Source organism: Drosophila ananassae, chromosome 2R (genome assembly GCF_017639315.1).
Source record: "Drosophila ananassae strain 14024-0371.13 chromosome 2R, ASM1763931v2, whole genome shotgun sequence".
Classification (NCBI taxonomy): domain Eukaryota; kingdom Metazoa; phylum Arthropoda; class Insecta; order Diptera; family Drosophilidae; genus Drosophila; species Drosophila ananassae.
This window is the reverse complement of record NC_057928.1, coordinates 16,143,052-16,153,552: the sequence shown is the minus strand read 5'-3', so window position 1 is coordinate 16,153,552 and position 10,501 is coordinate 16,143,052. Positions and strand designations below refer to the sequence as shown.

At 38.9% G+C, this 10,501-nt stretch overlaps 1 long non-coding RNA gene across 3 annotated transcripts in view; it reads left to right on the top strand.

The window, feature by feature from the left end:
* Window positions 1–2,058: 2,058 nt before the first annotated feature.
* Window positions 2,059–10,501, top strand: part of LOC26515594 — a 147,509-nt gene continuing 139,066 nt past the window's right edge. For 2 of the 3 annotated variants that reach the window (XR_004310818.2, XR_001408870.3), the window contains exon 1: window positions 2,059–2,488. This is a non-coding gene — a long non-coding RNA (uncharacterized LOC26515594). The remainder of the gene's footprint in view (window positions 2,489–10,501) is intronic. The other variant, XR_006507117.1, reaches the window with a different exon arrangement.

Below are 10,501 nucleotides of genomic sequence, written 5' to 3'. Positions count from 1 at the left end.
CATGCCACCGGGCACCGGGCTGCTAGATCTGTTTATTGGCCTTATGTTTTTGGATTGAAATTATAGACTTTATTATTGGAGTGCTACTGGTCTTGGCTACTTGGCAAAAAGAGAATCCGAAACCCGAGCGATTAGCATCGCCATCTATTTCGCGTCGCACATATCGATTTTAGTGTATATGGGCAAAAAATTTGCATAAAATTGCCAATATGGGGTAAAATTAATTACAAGCCAAAGGAGTTCGTTCACCAAGTCGTTACACGGCTTCTTCAACTTGACTTTGGCATGGCTGCGAATGTAAATCATTTGGCCATGCCACGCTTACAACTGCTCCACGACGAGCTCTGGGCCCATTCCTGTTTCGGGACCAACTCAACTCAACGCTCATCGAGCCATTGCGCCCTCTAACCCTCGGCCCATAAATTCAGCAGCCTCACCAGCAGCCGTCCAGTCGAATCCATCCGACAGACGAGCAGAGACAGACAAGTGGCAGCATTCCACTGCCAGGCTTCCACTTCACTCCACGGCGGCACAGGCCTCCTCCGAATCCGACTTCGGAAAAGCAAATAACAAAGGTTCGCTTTTGGGGCCCAGTCCTTGGCCCCGGACTCCAAGCACTCCCAACTTTGGCCATAGGGCTCTTCAGGCATCGAGTGTGAATTGATTTTTAAGTTATACCCTTTATCTCGGTTGTAGTTGGGGTTGGGGTATATTCATTATACCAAGAGTTTAGGGTGTTGACTTATAAGTTCTTTTTATGCCTTGTTTGGAAACTAGAAAGATTGTTAATTTTTGAAAGATTTATGAATGTTTGTTCAAATGTTTAAGGAAGATACTTTAACCTAAGGTTTTTAGGGAAGCTTCTAATGTAATTTTTGATTATGAGACGTCTTAAAAAAGGGTATCTGAATGTCTTCGATCTCATACTGATCCAAAATGCGCACTTATTTTTGCCTAGAAGTGCAACTGGAAAGTGGCATAAAAGAGGCCATTGCGACCTTAGCTAAATAAAGAACGGCAGCTTGAGGAGGGCAGCTAGGAGTAGAAGCAAAATCTCGACCGTCCCACAACAAAGTGCACCTGAGGGACCTTTGGGCTTCTGCCCTGGTAGCACTTTTACCTTAGATCCGCGGACTCCCGACTCCCAGTTGCCCCGGCATGTCCATGTCCATTTGCATATGTTTCGGCAATTTTGTGCGGAGAGCCTGCGAAAAATGATTTGGCGATCGCTCGCCGCCCCGGACACTCCATCAATTCGTGATTTTTATGAGCGCAATGTCGTCGAGGTTCTACCACGTCCAGTCGAGGTTCCATTCGCGCATCCATTCGCGGCTATATTCCCATGGAAGCAGAAGCTTTTCTGCGCATGCGCAACGAAAGCATCATTTAACGCGCATTTAGCATGCAGGCATTTCAGAGCAGACTGGCTTTTGTTTTATTTAATGTTTCTTCTCGACTTTTTTTGGTTGTGTCTTTTCTTGGCCGATTTCTGGTGGATTTATTTTTTATTTGCATTTTTTGCCATCATCCTTTCGGCTGCGGCTACTGAAGTAGCTCTCGATGCTTCGCCCCGGGCCCAGAGACTGTCAGTCATTTGTCCCAGACGAGGCGTCGTCATCCTCAGGTTCTTGGTTCTCAGATTTTCATCCTCTGTCTGTAGCCTGTCTTTATGTAAATTAGTTCAAGTGCAGGCCCGTATTATTATATTTATTTTTTTGCATTTTAGCCAGATTGGATAAAAAAAGATGACAAGTTATTGGGCTAGGTTCGTTTTATTAAGCTTTGAAAGTGACGCTTAAAATAAAATATTTAAAATTGTATTAAATTTATTTGAGATTTAGAGGGGAATCTATCGTCACTTTTCTGATCTATTCCATGCCTAAACAGGGAAACCTGTAATTTAATGTTTCTCATATGAATAAAATATTAGTTTTACCATATCATTTCTAAAATTAGATATAAAATCGATAAATCTATTTACAAAAAGTTCTCATAAAAACTAAGTAGGCTTTTAAAATTCAATTGTTTTAAAATAAATTAAATTGTACTATTTATTCAGTCAGTATCCGTCGAGCCTTCAAGCTGTGAACATTATTAAAATTTTTAATATGAAAATAAAATAATAAAGTGAAAAGTTTAAAAATATATGTTTTAAATAAAATAAAAAAGTTTTTAAATGTGTTTGGTGTTTTTTTTTTTGTTTTTTCCAAACAGGTAAGACGACAAAATTAGGTAAGTGATTGCGTTTAAAACTAAAATAAAAATCTAAAAATAATTTCAAATGGAAATAAATGTAAGTAATCTACTTATTTAATTGTACTTTTAATCAAATTTTCTTTAATTTTTAAAGCACTTGGCACATAATTAAGTTGCCAAAGCAAGCCATTAGCCAGCCTTCCTCTTGTACTCCAATTACTTCCCTATAATCTCTGCCTTTCTCGTTGATCCTTTCTAATGAGATCGGCCCGGCGATGGATGAGCTACCAAAGTAAGTCCCATGATTTACGGCTTTCATATAACTGATACTTTCGCATCAGATCGGTGGAGTGGGGCCCGCAGACGCGTTTTAAAAGTTTTCCCCTCCTGATTTATATAACACTAAGCGCTGCTTTTACAGCCTTTACGGCATTAATGTGTTTTCTGTTGTTCATAAAAGTCGATTAGGTGCTTTCTTTATTACACTTCGTCCACCCGGGTTATTTCTTTACTTAAATGGACGATAAAATATAAATGTGCCGGCGACCAAACCGCCACCACCCAAAAAAAAAAAATCTGAAAAGGATTTATGAGTGCATTAGCGTTTAAAACGATTGAATTTAGAAATATTTCGTATTCGTACTAGTATTTTGTACCATCTGTGATTTGGCTTTTATGACTGGACAAATTTTTGTGCCTATAAAGAAATGGCAATTAGGCGAACGTTTAATTACCCCGCCGCCGATCCAAGTGAAAGAAGTTGCTAAAAAGTATTTTTTTTTTCTTTCTTGGCAAGGCATTTCTTTTAACCAACAAGAAATCGCTATCCAATTCCGATGGCCATGTCTGGTTGTTGTTGGCTTATTGGTGGTGGCGTGTTGTTGTTCGAACGACTCGGCAAATGATTTAAAGTGTTGCTTTGCATTACATTTATTGCCAATTGAAATTTGAAGTGCGTGAGAAAGTTGGAAATGGGCTCCACTCGAACTCGAACTCTAGACTTGAGGATTTGGATTTGGATTCGGGTACGGGTACACGGGTACGGGCACCGGTACGGGCACGGGTTGGGATTCATAGCTGCAGAAGTCTGGTTCTTCTGGCCTGGTCGTTCGTATTTCTGTCTCCTCTGTCTTTTTGGCCAGGGGCCGTGTCCGTTGCCTGTTTTGGCCTTTGTGCTGCGGGTTAATATGAGCTGAAAATTGGCTTGCTTAGTTTTGTGGTCGTTGGTTTGCCGGATCGGTTGGTGGTTCGGTGGATCGGTGGTGGAGAGCTCGTTTGTGTTTGCCAGTTTTGTGCCAGTGATTTGATAACATTTTTCAGTCGGAATGGAAAGTTTCGTATTTACAGATGCTCTCCCACTGAATCGCTGAATCTCAGGTCGTCTCTGGGTGCGGCAACAGATTTGGGAATCGTTTATCGTCCTCTATACTCCTGCGCGCTCCCTACCCCCACCCCTTCATCCCCTCTTGGCAACACTCCCCCTATTAACTGGTATTCATCGTTTTTAGCCATTTTCATTCAAACATGTGTGTGCTGTTATGTCTTTTTTTCCAAATGATGGGTAGTTCGGTTCATAGGTGGCTTTACGATGGGCTTGAAATGATTGTCATTTGATTTTATGAAATATAATTATTTTAAGGAATAATTGTGTAAGAAATTGTTAAGGATTTGCCAAAGGATTAGTACCAAATACATAGTTATAAAACTGTTTCCATTTAGCCTGTAAAATTATCTATATTTTTAGTCATTCTTTGATAAAATATTATACATTTTCTAGGACGTTTGGAGAGAGATCTTGATATTTAAATATATTGGCTCCACCTTCTTACAGGCAAAAGAAGCCAATAAAATGCCTCACTCGTAGTCATTGCTTTTTGATTATTTTACCTTCCCCTCTATTTTTTCAATTGATTTGTTGGCAGGTTTCCACGGCATAATCAGGTACATAAATTAAAGCAATCGCGAGTCGTTTTTTTCCTACAGAGGGGCGGTCCTATATTTGCGATCCAGTTTACTTGGAAGGCTTCCAATAAAAAATGGCTTAAAGTATATAAGACTTAAAGTGTGTCGTTTTAAGAAATATTATTTAAAAATTTGAGTTTTGTGATTTTGTTTTGGTTTCTCAGCTTAATGCCCGCCCAACTTGTTATATATGCACGTGTTCGATATAATGGCAGCCGGAAAGCAAACTATCTGCTTAAAAAAAAAACAAAAAAAAATATAAAACCACAAAACGAAATACAACAAAAATCGACACCTTGCTCTGGGGATTGACCAATAAACTTGCAGCTTCATATTGGTTGACGTTGTTAGTTATAGTTTGTTATTGGTTGGCTTTCGAAAAATTTGCAAAAAAAAAAAAGAAGGCAGGCAGGAAAAAAAATAAAAAAAATACGTAAAATAAAACGACAACTAAATAACACAAACTCCTCGCCCAAAAGTGAAACCAGCTTCTCGGATTCGAGTTAGTGGTTGCTAGTTGCCTCTGATGTGTTGCTGCTGTGCTCTTTACTCAAACGGGGCCTCATCATAATTTCCATTTTTGCGGTCAGGCTTCGTCCAATCAGCGCTTTGCACATTAGCTCAAAAAAAGAAAAAAAAATGGCAAAAAAAAATGGAAAAGCGGTCACAACAAAAGCAACAATTGCAAACACATGTTGATTGCTGTTGCAGCTTTGTTGTTGCCGTCGTCAATTGCAAGTTGCTGTTGTATTGATGTTCCTGCTGTTGCTGTTGCTGCTGCTGCTGTCAGCCATTAGCGCAGCAGTGTGAAATTCGATATTAGTGCAATTCATTTTCAACAACTAATTTTTTGCCAATCTCTCAATCGCACAGTACAGCAATCTCCACAGATCCTAAAGATTTTCAGCTTTTTGCGGTTCATTAGCCGGTGATGTTTTTTAGTCTTATTTTAGGGCTTTTCTATCTTCCTGATTTATTTTATGGAACGATTATATGGCTTTTAGCCTATTTATTTTGATTTTTTTTTAATGTAAATATATTTTTGGGGTAAAAAAAATTCAGAGGCTTAGTTTTGTATATTTGGGGCAAAATGTATAGTTTATATTTACTTAACAAAGAAATTGAACAAAATACTACTTATAAATCGTATATTGTACAATATTCTTTAAAAAAAGATTATAAAATATACAAGAATATTTTATAATCTCTATGGCACTTTTCTGATTCATTATTGTTCATGGATTATCTTTTAAAACTAAAAATAATTCAAAATTTTCTTCATTTAGTTGAGTTTTTGTGGTTTTCTGTTTGCTCTTCATTAGTAAACTCCAATTTATATCCTTTTTAAGACTTCCTAATTTATTTTACGATAGAAATTGTACTTCTATTGCAATTAGCAAATTTCTCGCATGATTGAAGGCTGCTAGAAGTCAAGAAGACTTGGGTCAAATCCGTGAAGTATATGGAAAATTAATTTTACTCTTCGGGTGCGTTACGCCCCAGACACACTCTCAAGACGACCCCCCTTCTCATACCCGCCCCATCTCAACAGTAGTTTTTCTTTTCTTCAGTTTTTTGCGTTTTTTTACGACTTGCGCGTTTTTAATTACAACTACCGGGCAGCGCACCGGGATGATAAGGGGAAATGGGGAAAAGGGGAGGGAATAGACAGCCGTTGACGAGTTTTACGGATTGCACTGAGTGCACTGTGCAAATCTTCAAGCACTTTGGCCACCTTTGGCAGCATGTTTGTCTGCTAATTCTAAAAGTCTCGGTCAAAAGGTTTTGATTGGTGTTAAGGCGTAGCAAAGTGGCAGCCTGTATTGCCTGATTTCTCAAGAGCTGGCAACTGACGGACAGGTGCAGGTGGCTGTTTCTACGGCTTGTTGAGTAATCTGAAATTATAATTTGATTTTGGGCACATACGGTAAAGAAAATGTGGCTAATAACAAAGTATGTGAGTATGATTATAGAGGTTTTTGGGGAATGATAATGTTTTCGGAAATATTTGCTTCAGAATTCTTTCCAAATGCTCATTAGACTCATACAAAGATACTTTACAAAACCCATAGATAATTTAAAACCCACAAAAGTCATGATGATTTTCTTGTTAACAAATCAGATTACCATTTCATAAACGTAATTACCTTAACTCCAATTTGAATAAATTGTTATCTTTGCCCTAAATCGACCTATATCCGATTATTAATCAACGGCCAGCAGCTATAACAATTTAAATTGAACCAGTACAACAGGTTGAATTCATAACGAATGCTTTACGGATTAAAATCCGATATCTAAAGTTTTCTATCTACCTTGCGGACAGTCAGAGATCGAAAAAAAAGAAACCGAAAATCCAAAAATTCCCCTCAGGCTAAACTCAATTTTTTTTGTGAACAATATGGCTTTTGATTGCAACTAATTGTTGTAGAAAATGTAAAGAAATTTATCAAACGCCCATAAAAACTATATCAACAGCATTTGGATTCAGACTACACGCCATTCGTTTGGCTTTTGGGCTTAGGCCATCATTCAAAAGACGTTTTTGGGGCCTGAGCCCCCGAAAGATCTTGAAATAGGAGCCCCGAGCTTGAGCTTGTAGAATCGTTTATAAATTATGAAAATATATGTACATAATGCATATAAGCACGAGTTCAAAGCGCACCGTTTCTATCCTCTACACGAAAAAAACGCATAAAAATATGAAAAGCGTTTTTGTTGATTATTAATTTATTAAAAAAAAAAAAAACGATGAAAAAAATGAGAGATTCAGAGTGGTACAAATCGTTTTCAAATACAGATTTCTATGTCGTTGGGCTGCCGTTTCGTTTTGGTATTTTCTTGGCTGCAATAATTAAATTTAGATTAAGTTTTGGAGCCACATTTGATTTGGAGGAGCTCAACAGTAGTTTAATGTATGCAAATTACACGCCATCGACCCCGCCGCAGACGACCCATCCCCGAGCTCGAACCCTGACCCCATGGGAGCATCATCTTGAGCCGTATCTGTCGACATTGAGCCAAAGCCCTTTTGGACGTGACGAATCGATTTCCAAAACGAGACATTCGAGACCACGAAGACGGACTCTGCTCATCCAGAAATTTGTAACACACTTCTCATAACACACACACTCTGGTATTTCGGCATTTTTGGTTTATGACCCAGCAACACCCATTTTCTCAACTTTTCGACTTTAATCGTCGGCAAGCTGGGCTTCGTTTCGTCTAATAATATTTTCCTCAAAACGCTTTCCATTTTATTTTTTCTCCATTTGAGCCTCGACAAAATTCGTGGGCGTTGCTAATTAGTAGCCTTTTTCTTCCACCTCTCCTGGAGTGGAAAATGTGCTCGATTTGATTTGTGGAAATTTATGTTGAACATTATCGTTTTTCAAGGGACTGGCTTTACACCGATGCTTTACGTTTAGTTTACGATGTGCGAGTTTGGGGCCGAACGTATTTTAATGAGCTCCAAATGAATGAGTGAAAAAAGTTAGGAATGAGGCGAAGGCGGATCTTCAATTTTGATGGTCGAAAGCTGGGGAGATTTCGTTTTGGGGGAAATTAGGCAAATTAATTGGGAATTTCTCGGGAGCTCGTTTTAATTTAAGGTGTTTGGGGATTACAACAAATTATGAGCTATAACTTATAAAGAGTGTAATGGAATTTTTGGGTTATTGTTTTGGTATTTTGGGGTGTGTTTGACCCAGATTTGTAGAGTTTATTCCTTGGCGTTTATCAAATATCTATACGCTTTATAGAATCACCATTTTATCAAAATTTTTCCTGAAGATCTCCTCACAGAAAATATCAACGAGGTGTGAAAAATCTAAATACTTGAATTAAGATTAATCTCCGATCAATAAAATTATTTTTAGAAATTGATAGAAAAGGTGATACTATCCCAGTCAACATTCTGATAGTGGTAGGTGGGCAATCATTTTTGGCCACGCTAATTTCGTTGACCTGCTGATTGCCCATGGAAATTGAAAATTATGAAATTATAATCCTCTTCCTGCATCATCTCAGTACAACACATGCCAAGCATCGGAGATTGATACGTCATGTCAATCGTGATTTTGTTTGCTGGAACTTTAACATTTCACCGACGTGATGCGATGTGTTGCGATGTGATGTGATCGATGTGCACAGTATTGTCTGAAGTTGCATTGGACTCCCACTCCTTCACCACCACCGCCACATCCACGGGATCACCTGGCCTCACCTGGCCTGGCCAGACGTCATGCATGTTCATATACTAATTCGATGCGCCTGATTACAAGATCGAGCTGCGATGGATACCATGGACGAATCGGAGTCATCATCGGAGTCGGCCCCGTGTGACTTCTACGACTATGACCCGAACGATCAAAATTTGTAGCAGTGACCCCGGCAGGAAGATGATCGAAAACCCATTCGCACGGCCCGCTCATTGGAACGATGCCACAATATGGCTTGCAAATCAATTGGCCAGAGAGCATAGCCGCAGATTCTACCTAAGAGCTATTTTCCCTACGTTTGCGCCAGAGCCAAAGGCTTTAAGTTATTTTGAATGTTTTTTTACGGACTATATTTTACTCTTTTTCAGGTTTAAAAGCAGGAGTTGTAAACTTTATTATATAGTGTCAATACTAAATAAAGTTTTAGATCTCTGAGGAGTTTCTTTATTTTATATATAATATAAATATATGAATATAATAAAGTTACTATTTCAAAGAAATCTTAAATATAGTTAGGATCTGGTCATATCATCATTGTTATCCTGCTTTTGTATTGTTACTCATAAATTTTATCAAAACTTTATAAAAAGGAATAGCTTATTTGTTCAAATATAGTTTATAATGCGTTTGTGAACTAAATAAAATATTAAATTATTTATATTATAATAATAATCAAAATTTGTATAATATTTAAATAACTTTCAACTGGAGAGTATCGAAAAAACAGACTCGAGCAAGTGCACAAAAGTTCGCGGGAACATTTTGCGGCTGCAGTTGATCTTTAGCCATATTAAATTAACCAAAAGGCTAGGCCCCGGCCTATGATTGATCTGGGCCCGCCGTCCCGGCCGATTATACAGTCCATGTTGGTCAGGTTGGCGGATGCATCGGCCAGTGGACTGGGCCGACTTTTCAGTTGGCCAGGTCGATGGGTCGATCGGGTCGGGTCTCTCGGGTCGGGCTTTGGGTTTCGCATTCTGACGATCGCATGCATAATTTCCAATGTGTGTCGAAGCATTTTCGAGACCAGCGAGAGCGGATGAAAATATTTTTGAGGAATATAAATATTCGTGGCTGGTTGGGTTATTGAGTTATTGCTGGCAATCGAAAGCAGCTCGGCTGGGGATCAGATCTGAAATTTCAAGGTTCCAAGGGTTCACTCAAATGATGCGCACGTTCTTGGCTAAGGTTAAATATACCAATCAATGGTCGGTTTAATAAAGTTATGAAGGCAGCGATACATTGGGTTTATTAAGTTACGCTTTTTAGATTGTGATACGGGAATTAGGCTGATCCGGTCCGCACGGCTAATGACGATTTTTTTCCCATGAAAAATTGTCTGAAATTTGAATATTTATGATACCTTGTAATAAATTAGGTGTTTAACAAATTTCTCTATTTATAACTTATTTATTTACAACAAAATTTGGTTCCCATATTAAATGTAATTGGGGAAAAGTATTTGGATTAACATATTAGTGTAACTTTTTAATTATGGCAATTAAGTTACTGAGAGGTTACGTAAGTAGCTGTCGGGTCAGATTGGTGGAATAGCTCTTGCCCATTAAAATTTATTTACTCGTAGGCCATTAAAACATTAACAAGATATCCGCTGACCAGAATGCAAGACACAGCCTCTTCTCGCATAACATGCTCATATAATTACACGCAAAATAATTGTTCTATGTAAGTTGGAAAAGCTTGGAGGTGGGGGAGTGCGATTCGAGGAGAATCTCTATCCAGAGGTCGCAACCCGTTGGAGGCTACCTAACTGGGTAAGAAAAAGAACTCATGAAATTCAATGCCTGCCTCCGATTCACAGACTTTCAGCCTTGAATTCCTTTTGCTTTTCGTGCTGCGGGCTCTCTGCTATCGAATTACCAGCCAACTGAATACCCATTCCCACTCCCAATCCCGATCCCAATCCCGTGCCCGATCCCGGGCCCGATCCCTTCCTTTTCCCAGCCTCTCCCGGCCCCCATGAAAGATTTTCCCCCATCGTTGGCCCAAACTGTGGCCGCTGCTGTTGTTGGTGTCGCATGTAATTGGCTGTACATTTCGACACCCGGCGACAACAGCGAACAGCAAATAAAACAACTACCACTGGTTAGCAAGACTCGTAA